At 39.7% G+C, this 22,706-nt stretch overlaps 1 pseudogene; it reads left to right on the top strand.

The window, feature by feature from the left end:
• Nucleotides 1-22,369, top strand: part of LOC138071747 (ubiquitin carboxyl-terminal hydrolase 44-like) — a 199,240-nt pseudogene extending 176,871 nt beyond the window's left edge.
• The last annotated feature ends 337 nt before the right edge of the window (nucleotides 22,370-22,706 follow it).

The following is a 22,706-nucleotide window of genomic DNA, read 5'->3' on the forward strand; positions in this document are numbered from 1 at the left end:
TCTTCATAGTATCTACTGCTTATGTTAGGTCCATACCATTTTTGTCCTTTATCGAGCCCATCTTTGCATGAAATGTTCCCTTGGTATCTCTAATTTTCTTGAAGAAATCTCTAGTCTTTCCCATTCTGTTCGTTTCCTCTGTTTCTTTGCACTGATCACTGAAGAAGACTTTCTTATCTCTTCTTGCTATTCTCTGGAACTCTGCATTCAGATGCTTATATCTTTCCTTTTCTCCTTTGCTTTTCACTTCTCTTCTTTTCACAGCTATTTGTAAGGTCTCCCCAGACAGCCATTTGCTTTTTTGCATTTATTTTCCATGGGTATGGTCATGATCCCTATCTCCTGTAAAATGTCATGAACCTCGCCCATAGTTCATTAGGCACTCTATTTATCAGATCTAGTCCCTTAAATATATTTCTAACTTCCACTGTATAATCATAAGGGATTTGATATAGGTCATGCCTAAATGGTCTAGTGGTTTTCCCTACTTTCTTCAATTTGAGTCTGAATTTGGCAATAAGGAGGTCATGATCTGAGCCACAGTCAGCTCCTGGTCTTGTTTTTGTTGACTGTATAGAGCTTCTCCATCTTGGCTGCAAAGAATATAATCAACCTGATTTTGGTGTTAACCATCTGGTGATGTCCATGTGTAGAGTCTTCTCTTGTGCTGTTGGAAGAGGGTGTGTGCTATGACCAGAATCTTGGCAAAACTCTATTAGCCTTTGCCCTGCTTCATTCCATATTCCAAGGCCAAAATTGCCTGTTACTCCCGGTGTTTCTTGACTTTGTACTTTTGCATTCCAGTCCCCTATAATGAAAAGGACATCTTTTTTGTGTGTTAGTTCTAAAAGGTCTTGGAGGTCTTCATAGAACCGTTCAACATCAGCTTCTTCAGCGTTACTGGTTGGGGCATAGACTTGGATTATTGTGATATTGAATGGTTTGCCTTGAAAATGAACAGACCTCATTCTGTCATTTTTGAGATTCCATCCACGTACTGCATTTGGACACTTTTGTTGACCATGATGGCTACTCCATTTCTTCTAAGGGATTCCTACACGCAGTAGATATAATGGTCATCTGAGTTAAATTCACCCATTCCAGTCCATTTTCATTTACTGATTCCTAGAATGTCGACATTCTCTCTTGCCATCTCCTGTTTGACCACTTCCAATTTGCCTTGATTCATGGACCTGACATTCCACCTTCCTATGCAATATTGCTCTTTACAGCATCAGATCTTTCTTCTATTACCAGTCACATCCACAACTGGGTATTGTTTTTGCTTTGGCTCCATCCCTTCATTCTTTCTGGAGTTATTTCTCCAGTGATTTCTAGTAGCATATGGGGTACCTATTGACCTGGGGAGTTCCTCTTCCAGTATCCCATCATTTTTTTCCTCTTCGTACTGTTCATGGGATTCTCAAGGCAAGACTGCTGAGGTGATTTGTTATTCCCTTCTGCAGTGACATTCTGTCAGAAGAACACAGAAATAATTGTACAAAAAAGATCTTCATGTCCAAGATAATCACGATGGTGTGATCACTCACCTAGAGGCAGGCATCCTGGAATTTCAATATCAAACCCTAAAAGTTGATGCTATGGAAGTGCTGCACTGAATGTGCCAGCAAATTTGGAATACTCAGCAGTGGCCAAAGGACTGAAAAATGTCAGTTTTTATTCCAATCTCAAAGAAAGGCAATTTCAAAGAATGCTCAAACTACCACAAAATTGCACTCATCTCACACGCTAGTAAAGTGATTCTTAAAATTATCCAAGCCAGGCTTCAGCAATACATGAACCATGACCTTCTAGATGTTCCAGCTGGTTTTAGAAAAGGCAGAGGCACCAAAGATCAAATTGCCAACGTCTGCTGGATCATCCGAAAAGCAAGAGAGTTCAGAAAAACATCTATTTCTGCTTTATTGACTATGCCAAAGCCTTTGACTGTGTGGATCACAATAAACTGTGGAAATTCTGATAGAGATGGGAACACCAGACCACCTGACCTGCCTCTTGAGAAATCTGTATGCAGGTCAGGAAGCAACAGTTAGAACTGGACATAGAATAGCAGACTGGTTCCAAATAGGAAAAGGAGTACGTCAAGGCTGTATATTGTTACTCTGCTTATTTAACTTCTATGCAGAGTACATCATGAGAAATGCTGGGCTGGAAGAAGCATAAGCTGGAATCCAGTTTCCCAGGAGAAATCTCAATAAACTCAGATATGCAGATGACACCACCCTTATGGCAGAAAGTGAGGAGGAACTAAAGAGCCTCTTGATGAAAGTGAAAGAGAAGAATGAGAAGTTTGGCTTAAAGTTCAACATTCAGAAAACGAAGATCATGGCATCCAGTCCCATCTCTTCATGGGAAATAGATGGGAAACAGTGGAAACAGTGTCAGACTTTATTTTGGGGGGCTCCAAAATCACTGCAGATGGTGTCTGGAGCCATGAAATTAAAAGACGCTTATTTCATGGAAGGAAAGCTTTGACCAACTTAAATAACATATTCATGAGCAGAGAAATTGCTTTGCCAACAAAGGTCCGTCTTGTCACTTCAGTTCAGTTCAGTCGCTCAGTCATGTGTGACTCTTATGACCCCATGAATCGGAGCACACCAGGCCTCCCTGTCCATTACCAACTCCTGGAGTTCACTCAGACTCACGTTCATCGAGTCAGTGATGCCATCCAACCATCTCATCCTCGGTCGTCCCCTTCTCTTCCTGCCCCCAATCCCTCCCAACATTAGAGTCTTTTCCAATGAGTCAACTCTTCACATGAGGTGGACAAAGGACTGGAGTTTCAGCTTTAGCATCATTCCTTCCAAAGAAATCCCAGGGCTGATCTCCTTCAGAATGGATTGGTTGGACCTCCTTGCAGTCCAAGGGACCCTCAAGAGTCTTCTCCAACACCACAGTTCAAAAACATCAATTCTTTGGCGCTTAGCCTTCTTCACAGTCTAACTCTCACATCCATACATGACCACAGGCAAAACCATAGCCTTGACTAGACGGACCTTAGTCGACAAAGTAATGTCTCTGCTTTTGAATATACTGTCTAGGTTGGTCATAACTTTTCTTCCAAGGAGTAAGCGTCTTTTAATTTCATGGCTGCAGTCACCATCTGCAGTGATTTTGGAGCCCAAAAAAATAAAGTCTGACACTGTTTCCACTGTGTCCCCTTCTGTTTCCCATGAAGTGATGGGAATGGATGCCATGATTTTTATTTTCTGAATGTTGAGCTATAAGCCAGCCTTTTCACTCTCCACTTTCACTTTCATCAAGAGGCTTTTTCGTTCCTCTTCACTTTTTGCCATAAGGGTGGTGTCATCTGCATATGTGAGGTTATTGATATTTCTCCCGGCAAGGGAGAAATATTGATATTTATCTCTCTCTCTCTCTTGATTCCAGCTTGTGTTTCTTCCAGTCAAGCGTTTCTCATGATGTACTCGACATATAAGTTAAATAAGCAGGGTGACAATATACAGCCTTGACGTACTCCTTTTCCTGTTTGAAACCACTTGAAACTATTTGAAACCAGTGATGCCATCCAGCCATCTCATCCTCTGTCATCCCCTTCTCCTCCTACCCCCAATCCCTCCCATCATCTGAGTCTTTTCCAATGAGTCAACTCTTTGCATGAGGTGGCCTCTGTTGTTATATTTCCAGTTCTGTTGCTTCCTGACCTGCATAAAGATTTCTCAAGAGGAAGGCCAGGTGGTCTGGTGTTCCCAGCTCTTTCACAATTTTCCACAGTTTATTGTGATCCACACAGTCAAAGGCTTTGGCATAGTTAATAAAGCAGAAATAGATGTTTTTCTGGAACTCTCTTGCTTTTTCCATGATCCAGCTGATGTTGGCAATTTGATCTCTGGTTCCTCTGCCTTTTCTAAAATCAGCTTGAACATCAGGAAGTTCACGGTTCACGTATTGCTGAAACTACCGCACAATTGCACTCATCTCACAGGATAGTAAAGTAATTCTCAAAATTCTCCAAGCCAGGCTTCAGCAATACATGAGCCGTCTTGTCAAGGCTATGGTTTTTCCAGTAGTCATATATGGATGTGAGATTTGAATTGTGAAGAAAGCTGAATGCCGAAGAATTGATGTATTTGAACTGTCGTGTTCGGGAAGACTCTTGAGAGTCCCTTGGACTGCAAGGAGATCCAACCAGTCCATTCTAAAGGAGTTCAATCCTGTGTGTTCATTGGAAGGACTGATGCTAAAGCTGAAACTCCAGTACTTTGGCCACCTCATGCAAAATGTTGACTCATTGGAAAAGACTCTGATGCTGGGAGGGATTGGGGGCAGGGGAAAAAGGGGATGACACAGGATGCAATGGCTGGATGTCATCACCGACTTGATGGACGTTAGTTTGAGTGAGACTCCAGGAGGTTTTGATGGACTGGAAGGCCTGGCGTGCTGCAATTTATGATGTTGTAAAGAGTCGGACACGATTGAGCGACTGAAGTGAATTGAACTGAATGACTTTTATTTTGGAACTAAATTATAATAGAGCTTGGTGTTCATTTTTGATACCCACTCATGTTTGAGAATCTCAGAACAGACAGGTCATGAACTACAATAGTTCTTTCTATGACAGCCTATGTTAGTTTGTAGGTGCTCCATCTGGGCATTACTATTCTTAATGCTCTAATACTGTCTCTTCCACTATAGAATAAACTGGAAAAATATTTTCTTGCAACATAAGCTTCAGCTCTATGACAAAAGAAACAGCTGACCTTTGACCCAAGGGCAACAAGTCCATACCATGATATGTTCAGGGATATCAGATAGTTTTATAAATCAACTCGAGCTTCAGCATGCTCAGTAGCTCAAATTACTCTCTCGGTATAGAGAGTAACCTAGTAAATCAGTTCATTCATTCACACATTCATGTTTTTATCATAGAATTTTTGAGCACCTACACTGAACGTATTTGTATTTTGATTCTTTGGATTAGTTATCTACTTTTCCTTATTTATCAGTTACTTCTTTTTTAAAAGGGGCATAATGATTTTAAGCATAGCCTTAGTCACTTAGTCGTGTCTGATTCTTTTCGACCCCATGAACTGTAGCCCACCAGACTTCTCTGTCCATAGAATTCTCCAGGCAAAAATATTTGGGTGAGTTGCCATTCCCTTCACCAGGAGATCTTCCTGACCCATGGATTGAACCCAGGCCTCCTGTACTGCAAGCAGATCCTTTACTGTGTGAACTACCAGGGGAGCCCATAATGATAATTGCATCAAAGGGAGTGTGAGAATTACATGAGATAAAGTAAAATGTTTAAAATGGTTACTGAATATATACTAAAAATTTATATAATGTTACTTATTATATCAATACCATTATTACTCATTACTACACAGTAGGCTATTGCCAGGTACTGGAGACAGAGTGGTAAACAAGACAATCATAGCCCACTATTTTAAAGAATTTAGAATCTAGCTCACAAAGACTATATATATTGAAGTCAACCACAAACTACCTTCTTCCCAATTCTCACTTTCTATTACTGGAATTTCTACTTAGAAAATCCAAACCTTGGAATTAACCTTCATGTTTTGCCACTGACATTGCATCAGGGAATTTAGGGCTCCCTTTCTACCTATATTCCTCCCTTATGTCCATTCTAAATCAGTATGGTAGCTAGCAGGTGGTGTTTCTAAATGGGGAGATAGAAAATATAACCCTAAACCAAGAGTATTAATGAATAGTTTATTTGGTACACAGATCCCAAGGTCCTGCTATATAGTTATATATAATTCTATTATTTAAACTGAGTTCTTCCACTACTCTATCAATAACAATTTGTGACAAGGGTAAATTAGACTTTCCACTTCCACTGGTAAGGCTTGCCTACTAAGAAGCTAATTAAAAAAAAAAAAAAAGTGCATATAATCCTGTTTCTAGTCCAGGGAAGAAAAGCTTCCAAATAAGAACTAATTACAACAGAAACTAGAATAAAGAGAAAACGTTAAATATACCTTTTTTTGAGACTGATCAGAATCACTTTGAGAAAGACTTTGTTGCAGGCTCTTGTGTCTGTGAATAAGGATTTCATTTACTTGTTCTGTTGTTCCTCTTTTTCCTGGAAGGGTATACCTATTATATGTTGGAGCCTGGTCAGAATACACAACACAGAGGTTTCATAATTAAAGTGCCAAGAATATGAACATTAATGAATAAGCTCAGTCTATATATTAATAAAATTAACATAATTGTTATTGTGTAAAATGTATTAGAGTTTATCAAAGAAGTTCAAGAATACATGAAACTTCTTTTTTTTTCCTTTTTATAATCCTGCATTAAGCTAAGGTTTTGAGAAATATTTATCATCTAAACATATTCAAAATTTCTGAAGCTAAAGGAATTGTAAAAATGTAACAGAACAAAATATTACATTTAACCTCATACAATTATATTTAAATTGTTCATCAACTTCCTGATGAAGGTGAAAGAGGAGAGTGACAAATCTGGCTTAAACTCAACGTTCAAAAAACTAGGATCACAGCATCCATTTCCATCACTTCATGGCAAATAGATGAGAAACAACATAAGCAGTGAAAGATTTTATTTTCTTGGATTCCAAAATCACTGCAGATGACAACTGCAGCCATGAAATTAAAAGATATTTGCTTCTTGAGGAGGCGGTCCTAAGATAGCAAAGGAATAGGACAGGGATACCCCTTTCTCCCCTACATTCATCAAAAGAACATTTAAACGCTGAGTAAATTCCAAAAAACAATTTCTGAATGCCAGCAGAGGACATCAGGCACCGAGAGAAGCAGCCCATTGTTTTTGAAAGGAGGTAGGAAAAAATATAAAAGACAAAAACAGAGAAAAAAGAGGTAGGGATGGAGCTCCATCCTGGGAAGAGAGTCTTAAAAGGAGAGAAGTTTCCAAACACCAGGAAACACTCTAACCACTGAGTCTGTGGTGAGCCTTGGAAGCACAGAGGGCAGCATAACAGGGAGGAAAAATAAATAAATAATTAAAACCAACAGATTAGGAGCCCAATGGTAACTCTCCCAGCGGAGAAGCAGCACAGACGCTGGCACCCGCCGCTAGCAAGCGGGGGCTGGGCAGGGAGGTGCGGGCTGCATTGCTTAGAGTAAGGATCTGGCCTGAATGCCCTGAGCGCAATCTGAACGAACTAACTTGGGCTACAAACCAGACTGTGGGATAACTACCATGCGAAATGCCAGCCCTAACCTAAGAAACCACCAGGCCCACACACAGAACAAAGGACTGAACAGAGATAGCTGGCTGCAGACCATCCCCCTCTGATGACAGGCAGCCAGAACTGGAAGAGGGTAATTGCAGCCCCAGAGAGACATTATCTACAAAACTGTAAGCAGGCTTCTTTGCTAACTAAGACTTCTTGGGGTTCTGGACGGTCAACATCCGCCTGAGAAGGTGTGCCAGTTGTACACCCAGAAAACCAAGCAGCAGGGATGGGGGAGGTGATAATTTGCAGCTACTGCGCTCGCCGAACACCTCATCACCTGAGCTGCTCAGACCTGGGAAGGGCAAAAAACGCAGGGCCAACCGAGTCTGCACCTCTGAGGACTACCCGAGTGCCTGAACCTGAGCAGCTTAGACCTGGGAGGTGCATACAGCCCAGGGCAAGCCTCGGACGGTTCCTGGTAGAGCAACCTAGAGCCTGAGCAGTGTGGGCAGGGAGGGTACATGCGCCGTGAGCAGAGGCAGGCCCAGTGTGGCTGAGGTACTGCGAGCACACACCAGTGTTATTTATTTGCAGCGTCCCTCCCTCCCCACAGTGCGACTGAACAAGTGAGCCTAAAAAAAGTGTCTACCACCGCCCCCTTTGTGTCAGGGTGGAAATCAGACACTGAAGAGACCAGCAAACAGAAGAAGCTAAAACAGAGGGAACTGACTTGGAAGTGACAGGTGTAATAGATTAAATCTCTGTCGTTAGTAGCGACTACATGGGAAGGGGCTTACAGATCTTGAGAAATATAAGCCGGACCAAGGAACTATCTGAAAATGAACTGACCCCAAAGTACCCACAACACCACCAAAGAAAGTTCTAGATATATTTTACTATTTTTACGATTATTCTTTTTTTAATTTTTTAAAAATTTTTAATTCTTAAGTCCTCTATTACTCCTTTAATTTTCACTTTTATAACCTACTATTACTTTGCAAAAAAAAAAAAAGACCCTAATTTTTAAAAGTAAATTTCATATATATATATATATATTTTTTTTTATAATTTTTGGGAGTTTTTTCTTCTCTTTCTTTTTTTTTTTTTTCTTCTTACTTTAATATTGTATTTTTTAAATTCCAAACTATAATCTAGATTTTTAATCTTGGCTTTTTGGTATTTGTTACCAATTTTATACCTTTAAGAATTCAAACTTCAGTACCCATTTTTACTTGGGAGTGAGATCACTGGCTTGACTGCTCTCTCCCTCTTTGGACTCTACTTTTTCTCCATCAGGTTGTCTGTGTCTCCTCCCTGCCCCCTCTCTTCTCTACCCAACTCTGTGAATTTCTGTATGCTCCAGATGGTGGAGGACACTTACAGAACTGATTATTGACTGGATCTGTCTCTCTCCTTTTCATTCCCCCCTTTTATCCTCCTGGCCACCTCTGTCTCCTTCCTCCCTCTTCTCTTCTCTGTATAACTCCATAAATATATCTGACCGGTCCAGTTGTGGAATGCACCTAAGGAAGTGATTACCGGCTACCTTGCTCTCTCCTCTATTGATTCCACCTCATCTTATTCAGGTCACCTCTAATTCCCTCTTCCCTCTTCTCTTCTCCTTGTAACTCTGTGAACCTCTCTGGGTGTCCTTCACTGTGGAGAAACTTTTCATCTTTAACTTAGATATTTTATCAACAGTTCTGTATAGAAGAAGAAGTCTTGAGACTACTGCAAAAATAAGACTGAAAACCAGCAGCAGGAGGTTTAAGTCCAAACCTTGAAACACCAGAGAGCTCCTGACTCCAGGGAACATTACTTGACAGGAGATCATCACACGCCTCCATACCTACACTGAAACCAAGCACCACCCAAGGGCCAACAAGTTCCAGAGCAAGACATATCATGCAAATTCTCCAGCAAAACAGGAACACAGCCCTGAGCTCAAATATACAGGCTACCAAAAGTTACTCCAAAAGCATTGACATAACTCATTATTGGACACTTCATTGCAATCCAGAGAGAATAAATCAGCATCACCCACCAGAACACCAATACAAGCTTCCCTAAACAAGAAACCTTGACAAGCTACCTGTACAACCCCACCCACATTGAGGAAACTCCACAAAGAAGAGAACTCCACAAACTGCCGGAATACAGAAAGAACACCCTAAATTCAGCAATACAAACATAATGAAGAGACAGAGGAATACACAGCAGGTATAAGGAACAGGATAAATGCCTAACAAACCAAACAAAAGAGGGAGAGATAGGGAATCTACCTGATAAAGAATTCCGAATAGTGATAGTGAAGATGATCCAAAGTCTTGAAATCAAAATAGAATCACAGATAAATAGCCTGGAGACAAGGATTGAGAAGATGCAAGAAAGGTTTAACAAGGACTTAGAAGAAATATATAATGAATAATGCAATAAATGAGATCAAAAACACTCTGGAGGCAACAAATTGTAGAATAACAGAGGCAAAAGATAGGATTAGTGAATTAGAAGACAGAATGGTAGAAATAAATGAATCAGAGAGGAAAAAAGAAAAACGAAATAAAAGAAATGAAGACAATCTTAGAGACCTCCAGGACAGTGTTAAATGCCCAACATTTGAATCATAGGAGCCCCAGAAGAAGAAGACAAAAAGAAAGACCATGAGAAAATACTTGAGGAGATAATAGTTGAAAACCTCAATAAAATGAGGAAGGAAATAATCACCAAAGTCCAAGAAACCCAGAGAGTCCCAAACAGGATAAATCCAAGGTGAAACACCTCAAGACACATATTATTCAAATTAGCAAAGATCAAACACAAAGAAAAAAATATTAAAAGCAGCAAGGGAAAAACAACAAATAACACAAAAAGGCATTCCAATAAGGATAACACCTGACCTTTCAATAGAAACTCTTCAGGCCAGGAGGGAATGGCAAGACATATTTAAAGTGATGAAAGAAAGTAACCTACAGCCCAGATTACCATTCCCAGCAAGAATCTCTTTCAAATATGAAGGAGAAATCAAAAGCTTTACAGACAAGCAAAAGCTGAGAGAATTCAGCACCACCAAACCAGCTCTCCAACAAATGCTAAAGGATATTTTCTACACAGGAAACACAAAAAAGGTGTATAAACTCAAACCCAAAACAATAAAGTAAATGGAAACAGCATCATACTTATCAATAATTACCTTAAACGTAAATGGATTGAATGCCCCAACCAAAAGAAAAATACTGGCTTAATGGACACAAAAACAATACCCTTATATATGTTGTCTACAAGAGACCCACCTCAAAACAAGGGACACATACAGACTGAAAGTGAAGGACTGGAAAAAGATTTTCCACGCAAATAGAGACCAAAAGAAAGCAGGAGTAGCAATACTCATATCAGATAAAATAAATTGTAAAACAAAGGTTGTGAAAAGAGACAAAGATGGACACTACATAATGATCAAAGGATCAATCCAAGAAGAAGATATAACAAGTATAAATATATATGCACCTAACAGGAGCATTGCAATATGTAAGACAAATGCTAACAAGTATGAAAGGGGAAATTAACAATAACACAATAATAGTGGGAGACTTTAATAGCCCACTCACACCTATGGATAGATCATCTAAACAGAAAATTAACAAGGAAACACAAACATTAAATGATACAAAAGACCAGTTAGACCTAATTGATATCTATAGGATATTTCACCCCAAAACAATGAATTTCACCTTTCTCTCAAGCACACATGGAAACTTCTCCAGGATAGATTACATCCTGGGTCCATACATCTAGCCTTGGTAAATTCAAAAAAAATTGAAATCATTCCAAGCATCTTTTCTGACCATAATGCAATAAGATTAGATCTCAATTACAGGAGAAAAAACTATTAAAAACTCCAACATATGGAGGCTGAACAACATGCTCCTGAATAACAAATCACAGAAGAAATCAGAAAAGAAATCAAAATATGCACAGAAACGAATGAAAATGAAAACACAACAACCCAAATCCTGTGTGACACTGTAAAAGAAGTGCTAAGGGGAAAGTTAATAGCAATACAGGCATACCTCAAGAAACAAGAAAAAAGTCAAATAAATAACCTAACTCTACACCTAAAGCAACTAGAAAAGGAAGAAATGAAGAACCCCTGGGTTAGAGAAGGAAAGAAATCTTAAAAATTAGGGCAGAAATAAATGCAAAAGAAACAAAAGAGACCATAGCAAAAATCAACAAAGCCAAAAGCTGGTTCTTTGAAAGGATAAATAAATTTGACAAACCATTAGCCAGACTCATCAAGAAACAAAGAAAGAAAAATCAAATCAATAAAATTAGAAATGAGAATGGAGAGGTCAAAACAGACAACACAGAAATACAAAGTATCATAAGAGACTACAATCAGCAATTGTATGCCAATAAAATGGACAATGTGGAAGAAATGGACAAATTCTTAGAAAAGTACAACTTTCCAAAACTAAACCAGGAAGAAATAGAAAATCTTAACAGACCCATCACAAGCACGGAAATTGAAATTGTACCCAGAAATCTTCCAGCAAACAAAAGCCCAGGTCCAGATGGCCTCACATCTGAATTGTACCAAAAATATAGAGAAGAGCTAATACTTATCCTACTCAAAGTCTTCCAGAAAATTGCAGAGGAAGGTAAACTTCCAAACTCATTGTATGAGGCCACAATCACCCTAATACTAAAACCTGACAAAGATGCCACAAAAAAAAAAAAAAAAAGATAACTACAGGCCAATATCACTGATGAACATAGATGCAAAAATCCTCAACAAAATTCTAACTATCAGAATCCAACAACACATTAAAAAGATCATACACCATGACCAAATGGGCCTTATCCCAGGGATGCAAGGATTCTTCAGTGTCCACAAATCAATCAATATAATACACCACATTAACAAATTGAAAAATAAAAACCATATGATTATCTCAATAGATGCAGAGAAAGCCTTTGAAAAAATTCAACATCCGTTTATGATAAAAACTCTCCAGAAAGCAGGACTAGAAGGAACATACCTCAACATAATAAAAGCTATATATGACAAACGCACAGCAAACATTATCCTCAATGGTGAAAAACAAGGGTGTCCACTTTCACCATTACTATTCAACATAGTTTTGGAAGTTTTTGACCATAGGATTCAGAGCAGAAAAAAAAATAAAAAGAATCCAAATTGGAAAAGAAGAAGTAAAACTCTCAGTGTTTGGAGAAGACATGATCCTCTACATAGAAAACCCTAAAGACTCCATCAGAAAATTACTAATCAATGAATATAGTAAAGTTGCAGGATACAAAATCAACACACAGAAATCCCTTGCATTCCTATACACTAATAATGAGAAAATAGAAAGGGAAATTAAGGAAACAATCCCATTCACCATTGCAACCAAAAGAATAAAATACTTAGGATTATATCTACCTAAAGAAATTAAAGACTTATATATAAAAAACTATAAAACACTGGTGAAAGAAATCAAAAAGGATACTATTAGATGGGGAAATATACCATGTCCATGGATCATAAGAATCAATATAGTGAAAATGAGTATACTACCCAAAGCAATTTATAGATTCAATGCAATCCGTATCAAGCTACCAACGGTATTTTCCACAGAGCTAGAACAAATAATTTCACAATTTGTATGGAAATACAGAAAACCTCGAATAGACAAAGCAATCTTGAGAAAGAAGAATGGAGCTGGAGGAATCAACCTGCCTGACTTCAGGCTCTACTACAAAGCCACAATCATCAAGACAATATGGTACTGACACAAAGACAGAAATATAGATCAATAGAACAAAATAGAAAGTCCAGAGATAAATCCACGCACCTATGGACACTTTATCTTTGACAAACGAGGCAAGAATATACAATGGAGAAAAGATAACCTCTTTAACAAGTGGTGCTGGGGAAACTGGTCAACCACGTGTAAAAGAATGAAACTAGAACACTTTCTAACACCACACACAAAAATAATTTCAAAATGAATTAAAATCTAAACATAAGACCAGAAACAGTAAAACTCGTAGAAGAGAACATAGGCAAAACACTCTCCAACATACATCACAGCAGGATCCTCTATGACCCACCTCCCAGAATATTGGAAATAAAAGCGAAAATAAACAAATTGGACCTAATTAAATATAAGAGCTTCTACACAACAAAGGAAACTATAAGCAAGTTGAGAAGACAGCCTTCTGAATGGGAAAAAATAAGAGCAAATGAAGCAACTGACAAACAAATAATCTCAAAAATATACAAGCAACTCCTGCAGTTCAACTCCAGAAAAATAAACGACCCAATCAAAAAATGGGCCAAGGAACAAAACAGGCATTTCTCCAAAGAAGACATACAGATGGCTAACAAACACATGAAAAGATGCTCAGCATCACTTATTATCAGAGAAATGCAAATCGAAACCACAATGAGGTACCATTTCACGCCAGTCAGAATGGCTGTGATTCAAAAGTCTACAGGCAATAAATGCTGGAGAGGGTGTGGAGAAAAGGGAACCTTCTTACACTGTTGGTGGGAATGCAAACTAGTACAGCCACTATGGAGAACAGTGTGGAGATTCCTTAAAGAACTGAAATAGAACTGCCTTATGACCCATCAATCCCACTGCTGGGAATACTGACTGAGGAAACCAGAATTAAAAGAGACACGTGTACCCCAATGTTCATCAAAGCACTGTTTATAATAGCCAGGACATGGAAGCAACATAGATGTCCATCAGAAGATAAATAATAAGGAAGCTGTTGTACATATACACAATGGAGTATTACTCAGCCTTTAAAAAGAACACATTTGAATCAGTTCTAATGAGATCGATGAAACTGGAGCCTATTGTACAGAGTGAAGCAATCCCAAAAGAAAAACACCAATACAGTATACTAATTCATATATACGGGATTTAGAAAGACGGTAACAATAACCCTGTATGCGAGACAGCAAAAGAGATACAGATGTATAGAACAGACTTTTCGTCACTGTGGGAGAGGGCAAGGGGGGGTTGATTTGGGAGAATGGCATTGAAACATGTATAATATCATATATGAAATGAATAGCCAGTCCAGGCTTGATGCATGATACTGGATGCTTGGGGCTGATGCACTGAGACGACCCAGAGGGATGGTACAGGGATGGAGGAGGGAGGGGGGTTCAAGATGGGGAACACGTGTATACCTGTAGTGGATTCATGTTGATGTATGGCAAAACCAATACAATATTGTAAAGTAATTAACCTCCAATTAAAATAAATAAATTTATATTTAAAAAATAAAATAAATAAATAAAAGAAGCACATCAATATTGTCCACTAAACACACAATTGAAAATAAAATTTCATAAAACTAACTAAATAAGTAAAAGACACTTTCTCCTTGGAAGAAAAGCTGTGCCAATCTTAGACAGTATATTAGAAAGCATAGACCTCACATTGCCAACAAAGTTTCATATAGTCAAAGTGAAGTGAAGTGACATCGCTCAGTCATGCCCGACTCTTTGCAACCCCGTGGACTGTAGTTTATATAGTCAAAGCTATGTTTTTTCAAGTAGTCAGGTATGGATGTGAAAGTTGGATCATAAAGATGCATGAGGACTGATGAATTGATAATTTCAAGCTGTGGTGCTGGAGAACACACTTGAGTGTCCCTTGGACAGGCAAGAAGATCAAAATAGTCAATCCTAACGGAAATCAGTCCTGAATAGTCATTGGAAAGACTGATGCTGAAGCTGGAACTCCAATACTTTGGCCACTTGATGTGAAGAGCCAACTCACTGGAAAAGACCCTGATTCTGGGAAAGACTGAGGTCAGTAGGAGAAAGGGTTGATAGAGGATGAGATGGTTGGATGGAATCACTGACTCAGTGGACATGACTTTGAGCCAACTCTGGAAAATAGAGAAGGACAGGGAAGCCTGGTGTGCTGCAGTCCATGGCATCACAAAGTTGGACACAACTGAGTAACTGAACAACAGCAACAACAAACAATGTTTATTTTATAATCAATTTAATTTTAGAGATTTTAATGATACTTTTGAAACTGAGTATATGTCCCAATTTTGGTGACTGAATTAGATCACCATTAGAAAATAATTCTTTTTTACTTTTTCACAAAGGAAAAAAATGAATACAAACTACCTCTAATTAAAAATCCATTACCTTTAGATGGAAGAAAAAAAATAAAAAACAGTGTAGGAGGAAATAGCGATGAAAGCTAGACTTATCTGAATGTTTCTTGCACTATATATTGAATAGTTGAACTAAAAATATTTTATGTAATTTTTTAAAAAGACAAAAAGGAGAAAAATTGAAAACAAAACTGAGTTCCCGTCAAGAGTTAGTAACAGAGATCATATTTATCCTGTCTCCTGAAGCAAACCAATAGAAAAAACTATAGCAGAAACAGAAGCAGAAAAGATTAACAGATGGCATGAAAACACAAAACTATACAAACAAGGGCACCCAGATAACCACTATGGTGTGGTCATTCACCTAGCACCAGACATCCTGGAGTGTGAAGTTAAGTGAGCCTGAGGAAGCATTATTATAAACAAAGCTAGTGGAGGTGATGGGATTCCAGCTAAACTACTTCAAATCCTAAAAGATGTTGTGAAAGTGCACTCAATATGCCAGAAAATTTAGAAAACTCAGCAGTGGCCACAGGACCAGAAAAGGTCATTTTTCATTCCAATCCCAAAGAAGGGTAAGGTCAAAGAATGTTTAGGCTACCATACAACTGCACTTGTTTCACATGGTGAAATCCTTCAAACTAGGTTTCAGAAGTATGTGAATCAAGAACCAAGATGTACAAGTTGGCTTTAGAAAGGCAGAGGAACCAGAGATCAAATTGCCAACATCCATTTGATCGTAGAGAAAGCAAGGGAATTCCAGAAGAATATCTACTTCTGTTTCATGGAATGTGCTAAAGACTTTGACTGTGTGAATCACAAAAAAAAAAAAAAAAAAAAAAAAGTGGAAAAATTTAAAAGAGATGGGAATACCAGACCACCTTACCTATTTCCTGAGAAACCTGTATGAAGCTCAAGAAGCAACAATGAAAACCAGACATGGAAAAACATACTGTTTCCAATGGAGTAGGACAATGCTGTATATTGTCACCCTGCTTATTTAACTTCTGTTCAGAGTACAGTAGGACAGGGTTTCCATGGTAGCTCAGTGGGTAATGAATTCACCTGATATGCAGGACACTCTGGTTTGATCCCTAGGTCAGGAAGATCCCCTGAAGAAGAAAATGGCAACCCACTTCAGTACTCTTGCCTGGAGAATCTCATGGACAGAGTACCCTAGCATGCTATAGTCCATGGGGTCACAAAGAGTAAGACACTACTGAGGGACTAACACTTTCACTTTCATGCAGATTATATCATGTGAAATACTAGGCTGAATGAATCACAAGTTGGAATCAACATTGCAGGGAGAAATATCAATAACCTTAGATACACAGATGACACCACCCTTATGGCAGAAAATGAACAGGAACTGAAAACTCTCTTGATAAGGGAGAAAGAGGAGTGTGAAAAACCTGGCTTAAAACTCAACATTCCAAAAACCTAAGATCACGCCATCTGGTCCCATTACTTCATGAAAAATAGAAGGGGAAAAAGTGGAAGCAGTGACAGATTTTATTTTCTCGGGCTCCAAAAATCACTGCAAATGGTGACTGCAGCCATGAAATTAAAAGAAGAAAAACTATGACAAACCTAGAAAGCATATTAAAAAGCAGAGATATCACTTTCCTGACAATGGTTTCATATTTTAAGCTATGGTTTTTCCAGCTGTTATGTACAGATGTGAGATTTAGAGTGACTAAATAATAATGAATGTTGACTGCTGAAGAATAGATTATTTTGAATTACAGTGGTGGAGAAAACTCTTGAGAGTCCCTTGAACTGCAAAATCAAACCAATCAATCCTAAAGGAAATCAACCCTGAATATTCATTAGAAGGACTGATGCTGAAGTTTATGCTCCAAAACTTTGACTACCTGACTGGAAAAGCTGACTCAATGGAAAAGACCCTGATGATGAGAAACACTGAAGGTAAAAAGAGAAGGGGGTGGCAGAGGATGAGATGGTTCGATAGCACCTTTGACTCAATGGACATGAGTTTGAGCAAATTCTTAAAGATAGTGAAGGACTGAGAAGCCTGGTGTACTGCAGGTCAGGGGTTTCCAAAGAGTTGGACATGACTTAGAGAATGAAAAACAACAAATTGGGGGAAAAAAAGATGAGTAAAATACTAAATCAAGCTATGGAAGAGAGTGAAGCCAGAAAAATGGGCAACTAAGGAGATAAGGCTTAAAATTTCCTCAGCTAATTGCCTTGAGAGAGCCCCTGTGCCCTGATGCAAGGAGAGGAAGCCTGCAATAAGATAGGTCGTTTCACAATGATAAAGCATTTCATCCTGGAGTGATGCCAGCAAAGATGGCAGAAAAGGACATCCCTAGTATAGAAACAGTAATTTTTAGATATCCACAGAGAAGAATGTCTTTGTGAGAATTCCAGATTCCAGGGGAGAGGTTATAACACTCTAGTAGAACACAAAAAAATGAGAAAAAAAATGCATCCAAAGAGGGTAAGGAAAAAGGTTTTACTTTTTTTCACATTGCTCTTCCCCAAAATCAGCACAGCACGTTTCTAAGGATATATAATGTTTGTAAATTTTCCAGTGAGGGGAAGAGAAACTGAAGTGGACTTTGAACTTTGGTAACTTTGAGGGAAATGCCTCAGAGGCCCATTTCTGTTCATGCATAACACTGGAGGAATTAGTACAGGTAGACTACTTGGAGACACCTAGAAAAAAAGTAAAAGGGACAAGGGAATCTCAGCAGGAAAAATGCACAGATCTGGAAAGTCATTCTGCAGTCTCTGACAGCTATATGGCAAGATGACAGCCCCTAACAGCAACCTCATCTAACCACAGAATAGTGCCACCCAAATCTGCCCAAAGAGGAGGTTTCCAGTAGCTTAGCCCGACACTGGAGTACCACCTGCAGCCTTATACAACAGAGGTCCCTATAGGCTGACCCATTAAACTGCAGTCAATCCAGTCTGCTGCACATAAATTTGGAACTAAGCCAATGGCCCCTGCCTCACCATGGAGCACTAAGTGTGGCATCAGCAAAGCCCAGAGCCTACCAGTTGGCCCAATGGAACTATAGAGCCCAACTAGCCCCTCTTGGGCACAAAGCCCAGCCAGTAGACTCTGCCTATCCACAGTGCTTACCCATTCATGGAGCTCTGCCAGTGGCCACACCTAATCAGGCAACTCATCTAGCTAACTCACCTAACCTTGAAGTCCTACCTTCAGCCCCTCACTGATAGTAGAATCCTGTCAACAACTCTGACATACCATGAAGCACTGTTAGGAGTTAACATCTGAGCATAGATTCTAGCAACAGGCCCATCAGATCCACAGAAACTGACAGCAATTCTCAGCTACTAGCAGACCCCAGAAGAAGACATTGCCTGTTTATGGACATAGTCAGTTGACATTCCCAGAATTCAAGTCTGTACTGATTAATAACTGTCTTGTTCTCTTGAAGTCAGCCTGTAAACTAGACGAGGTGATCATATCTTCAAATGCACAAAAGGCAACTCAAGGATCACAAAGAATCAGGGAAACATGATATTACCAAAGGAAACTAATAAATCTCCAACAAATAACCCTACAGAAATGGAGGTCAATGAACTACCTGACATAATTCAAAATAGTAATCTTTAAAAAGTTCAGTGAACTAAAAGAACACGGGAAAAACAACACACAACAGTTCAAAATGAAAATTTCTGTAAAGAAAAGAAACCATGGCAGTGTGAGAGAGTCATTTCCTAGGCAGGTTAATAAGAAGTCTAGGAGTCCACAAGGAGAGAGCGGTCTGGACTTCTCAAGGAGGAAGAAAGGACAAACATTTTTTTTTTTTTTTTTCCCCCTCTACATTCCTTAGGATTATATAACAATAATGTATCCTGCTTGAGGACAGTCTCTGGAAGAAACCTTCTGGCTAATCCTGTTATCTTGAAATGTAAATTATGGGAGTATGTCTACTGAGGTCTTTACAACCTCCAGACATTTTTTTTTTTTTGATTCTCTATAATAACTAATTAGAGAGTATATAATTCCATTGCTAACACTAGCAAGGGGGTACTCTTTCTGCCCCCTTCTGATGCCTATGTTAGAAGCTTTCTCTATCTCCTTTATATTTTAACAAAACTTTACTCTACAAAAGCTCTGAGCAATCAAGCCTCGTCTCTGGCCCTGGATTGAATTCCTCTCCTCTGGAGGCCAAGAATCCCAGCGTCTTTGTGTGGTTCAAAAGCAACCTTTCATCTCTTGGGTTCATCCGGGATTCTTCAGGACAAGGTAAGGATGCTTGGAACTTTAGTTCTTTGTTCTCCTAGCGAACATGTTTCCTGCTGTACTTTACCAGGAAAAGGAGTACGTCAAGGCTATATATTGTCACCCTGCTTATTTAACTTATATGCGGAGTACTTCATGAGAAATGCTGGACTGGAAGAAACACAAGCTGGAATCAAGATTGCCAGGAGAAATATCAATAACCTCAGATATACAGATGACACCACCCTTATGGCAGAAAGTGAAGAGGAGCTAAAAAGCCTCTTGATGAAAGTGAAAGAGGAGAGTGAAAAAGTTGGCTTAAAGCTCAACATTCAGAAAACGAAGATCATGGCATCTGGTCCCATCATTTCATGGGAAATAGTTGGGGAAAGAGTAGAGACAGTGTCAGACTTTTTTGGGGGGGCTCCAAAATCACTGCAGATGGTGACTGCAGCCATGAAATTAGAAGACACTTACTCCTTGGAAGAAAAGTTATGACCAACCTAGGTAGTATATTCAAAAGCAGAGACACTACTTTGCCGACTAAGGTCCGTCTAGTCAAGGCTATGGTTTTTCCTGTGGTCATGTATGGATGTGAGAGCTGGACTGTGAAGAAGGCTAAGCACCGAAGAATTGATGCTTTTGAACTGTGGTGTTGGAGAAGACTCTTGAGAGTCCCTTGGACTGCAAGGAGATCCAACCAGTCCATTCTGAAGGAGATCAACCCTGGGCTTTCTTTGGAAGAAATGATGCTAAAGCTAAAGCTCCAGTACTTTGGCCACCTCATGTGAAGAGTTGACTCATTGGAAAAGACTCTGATGCTGGGAGAGATTGGGGGCAGGAGGAGAAGGGGACGACCCAGGAAGAGATGGCTGGATGGCATCATGGACTCGATGGACGTGAGTCTGAGTGAACTCCAGGAGATGGTGATGGACAGGGAGGCCTGGCGTGCTGCAATTCATGGGGTCGCAAAGAGTCGGACATGACTGAGTGACTGAACTGAACTGAACTGAACTGATGGTGTGCTTTTGTGAATGAATGAAACGCCTTGTGCAAAGCAAGTGAGGAACCCTGCTCTGTGGTTCCACAGTGACCTCATACAGCTTATGGCAGAAACCTGTCGGGAGTTTATACTGACCTGTCAATGTCAACCCATGTCTCCTTTGGGAACTGACCAGAAATGGGCAAAGTGTGTGGACCGAACTCTCCTTTCTCAGTCAAACTTTTCAGTCTCTTTGACCATTTCATAACTCCTTGGGAATTAGAAGTGCTAACCTGATCTTTCAGATTAGCAGACTTTCAAGGGACTTGTGATTTATGCTGTTACTGTGTACTATGACTTAGGTCCCAAATTTGGATTGGTAATCAGGAAGCGCCTAGCTTTGCTAGGCATAGAAAGTTTGGAAGACAGATGGAGCTGTAGCTCCAAGAGCATCTCTGAGGTTAAAGGTTATTCAGACTGGAACTACAATGGATTTTTTTTTTCCCTTTTGTAATGCTGGCTCTTAGTGGACCAGAGGAGACTCTTATAATGGTGTTGTGACGCTTGGAAGGAACATCTCAGTTTTATGTTCATATCAGTCTTATTGTGGTCAGGAATATACTCAGGGTTGTGCATTCAGTTGATGAAAATGTTTCCCCCAGCAGTCTTGGCTTGGGAGGCATTCTGGAAGGTTACTCTGATCACACCCCAGATGGCATCAGAGGCAAGCAAGGTTTTAATGGTAAGAAGCTGGACATCAGTCAGGGATGCCATCAGATCTACCCCTGGTGCATCCCCACCCTGTCTCAGTTGTAGTACCGGGAGGGACGAGTATGTCGCCTGTGTCAGTAAGGGACAGACTAAGTCTGACCAAGAAAGTAAAGCTTTGGTGTAAGGTCTGTCTACACCCCCATCTAGCTCAGGGAGGGACGCCTCCAGTAGAAAGAGGGTGCTGGTCACTTTTTTTCTCTCTTACAGATGGGAGCTAACAATTCCAGCCTCACTCCTTTGAACTGTATCCTGAAAAACTGGGATAGATTTGATCCCCAGGGCTTAAAGAAGACATGCCTGGTCTTCCTATGTGATATTACATGGCCGTGGGTGGACGGTTGGAGGGTCTCTTAAGTATAATGCTGTTTTACAATTAGACCGGTTCTGTAGAAAACAAGGGAAATGGGTGGAAGTAGCATATGTGTTGCCCCTTTTCTCTCTGTGAACTATCCCAGACTTATGTCCTAAGGATATAGATTTGGGTGTGACACCTTCAGCTCCCTCCTGTCCTCCTACTTTACTAGATGAGATGGGGGACAGGAGAGAGATAAAGAAAAGCAGATTTCTCCAATCTATCCCTAGGATCATATGCACAGAACAGCCAGAGAGACTGAGGAACAGCCACACAATCTGTTGCCTCTTCATGAAGCACCCACCAGGAGAATAAAATCAGTCTATGAGAGTTAATAAGCCTTTTTCTTATCAAGAAATACAAAGAATCAAGGAGGATCTGAGAGACTATTTAGAGGATCCAGAAAAATATATTAGAGCTTATATTTAGAGCTCTAAATATTAGAGCTGGGTCCTCACCTCTAAAGGTGTTACTTTGCTTTATGACCTTACTTGGAAAGATGTGACATATATCTTGGGACAAACACTGATTCCCGACTCAAAGACTCGAATTTTGGGAAAAGTGGTTGCTTATGGAGATAAATGGTTTGGTAATGAATCAGTAGGGAAGAGGGAGGATGAGATAGCTGCCCTCCCCACTGAGGACCAGGCGGGCCCAACTACAGAACCATACTGGGACTACAACACAGCTAAAAGAAGATGAGATCAGAGTCATTTTGTCAGATGTATTCTTAAAGGACTCAGGCAGGTGTGTGCTAAGCCTTTAAACTATGGCAAATTGGCAGACATAGAACAAGAGGAGAAGGAAGCTCCTGGTAAATTCCTAGATTGAGAGAAGCTCTTTGCAGATTCACTGAGATTGATCCTGAAAGTGAAGATGGAAAAGTGACCTTAAAGGTTAGATTTCTCACTCAATCAGCTCCAGATATCCACTGTAAGCTATTAAAATGGACATATGGACCAAATCACTCTTTAGATAATCTGTTATAACTGGCTCAGACAGTCTATTATGGTAGGGAATATGAGGAAAAGAAAGAAAG

Source organism: Capricornis sumatraensis, chromosome X (genome assembly GCF_032405125.1).
Source record: "Capricornis sumatraensis isolate serow.1 chromosome X, serow.2, whole genome shotgun sequence".
NCBI lineage: Eukaryota > Metazoa > Chordata > Mammalia > Artiodactyla > Bovidae > Capricornis > Capricornis sumatraensis.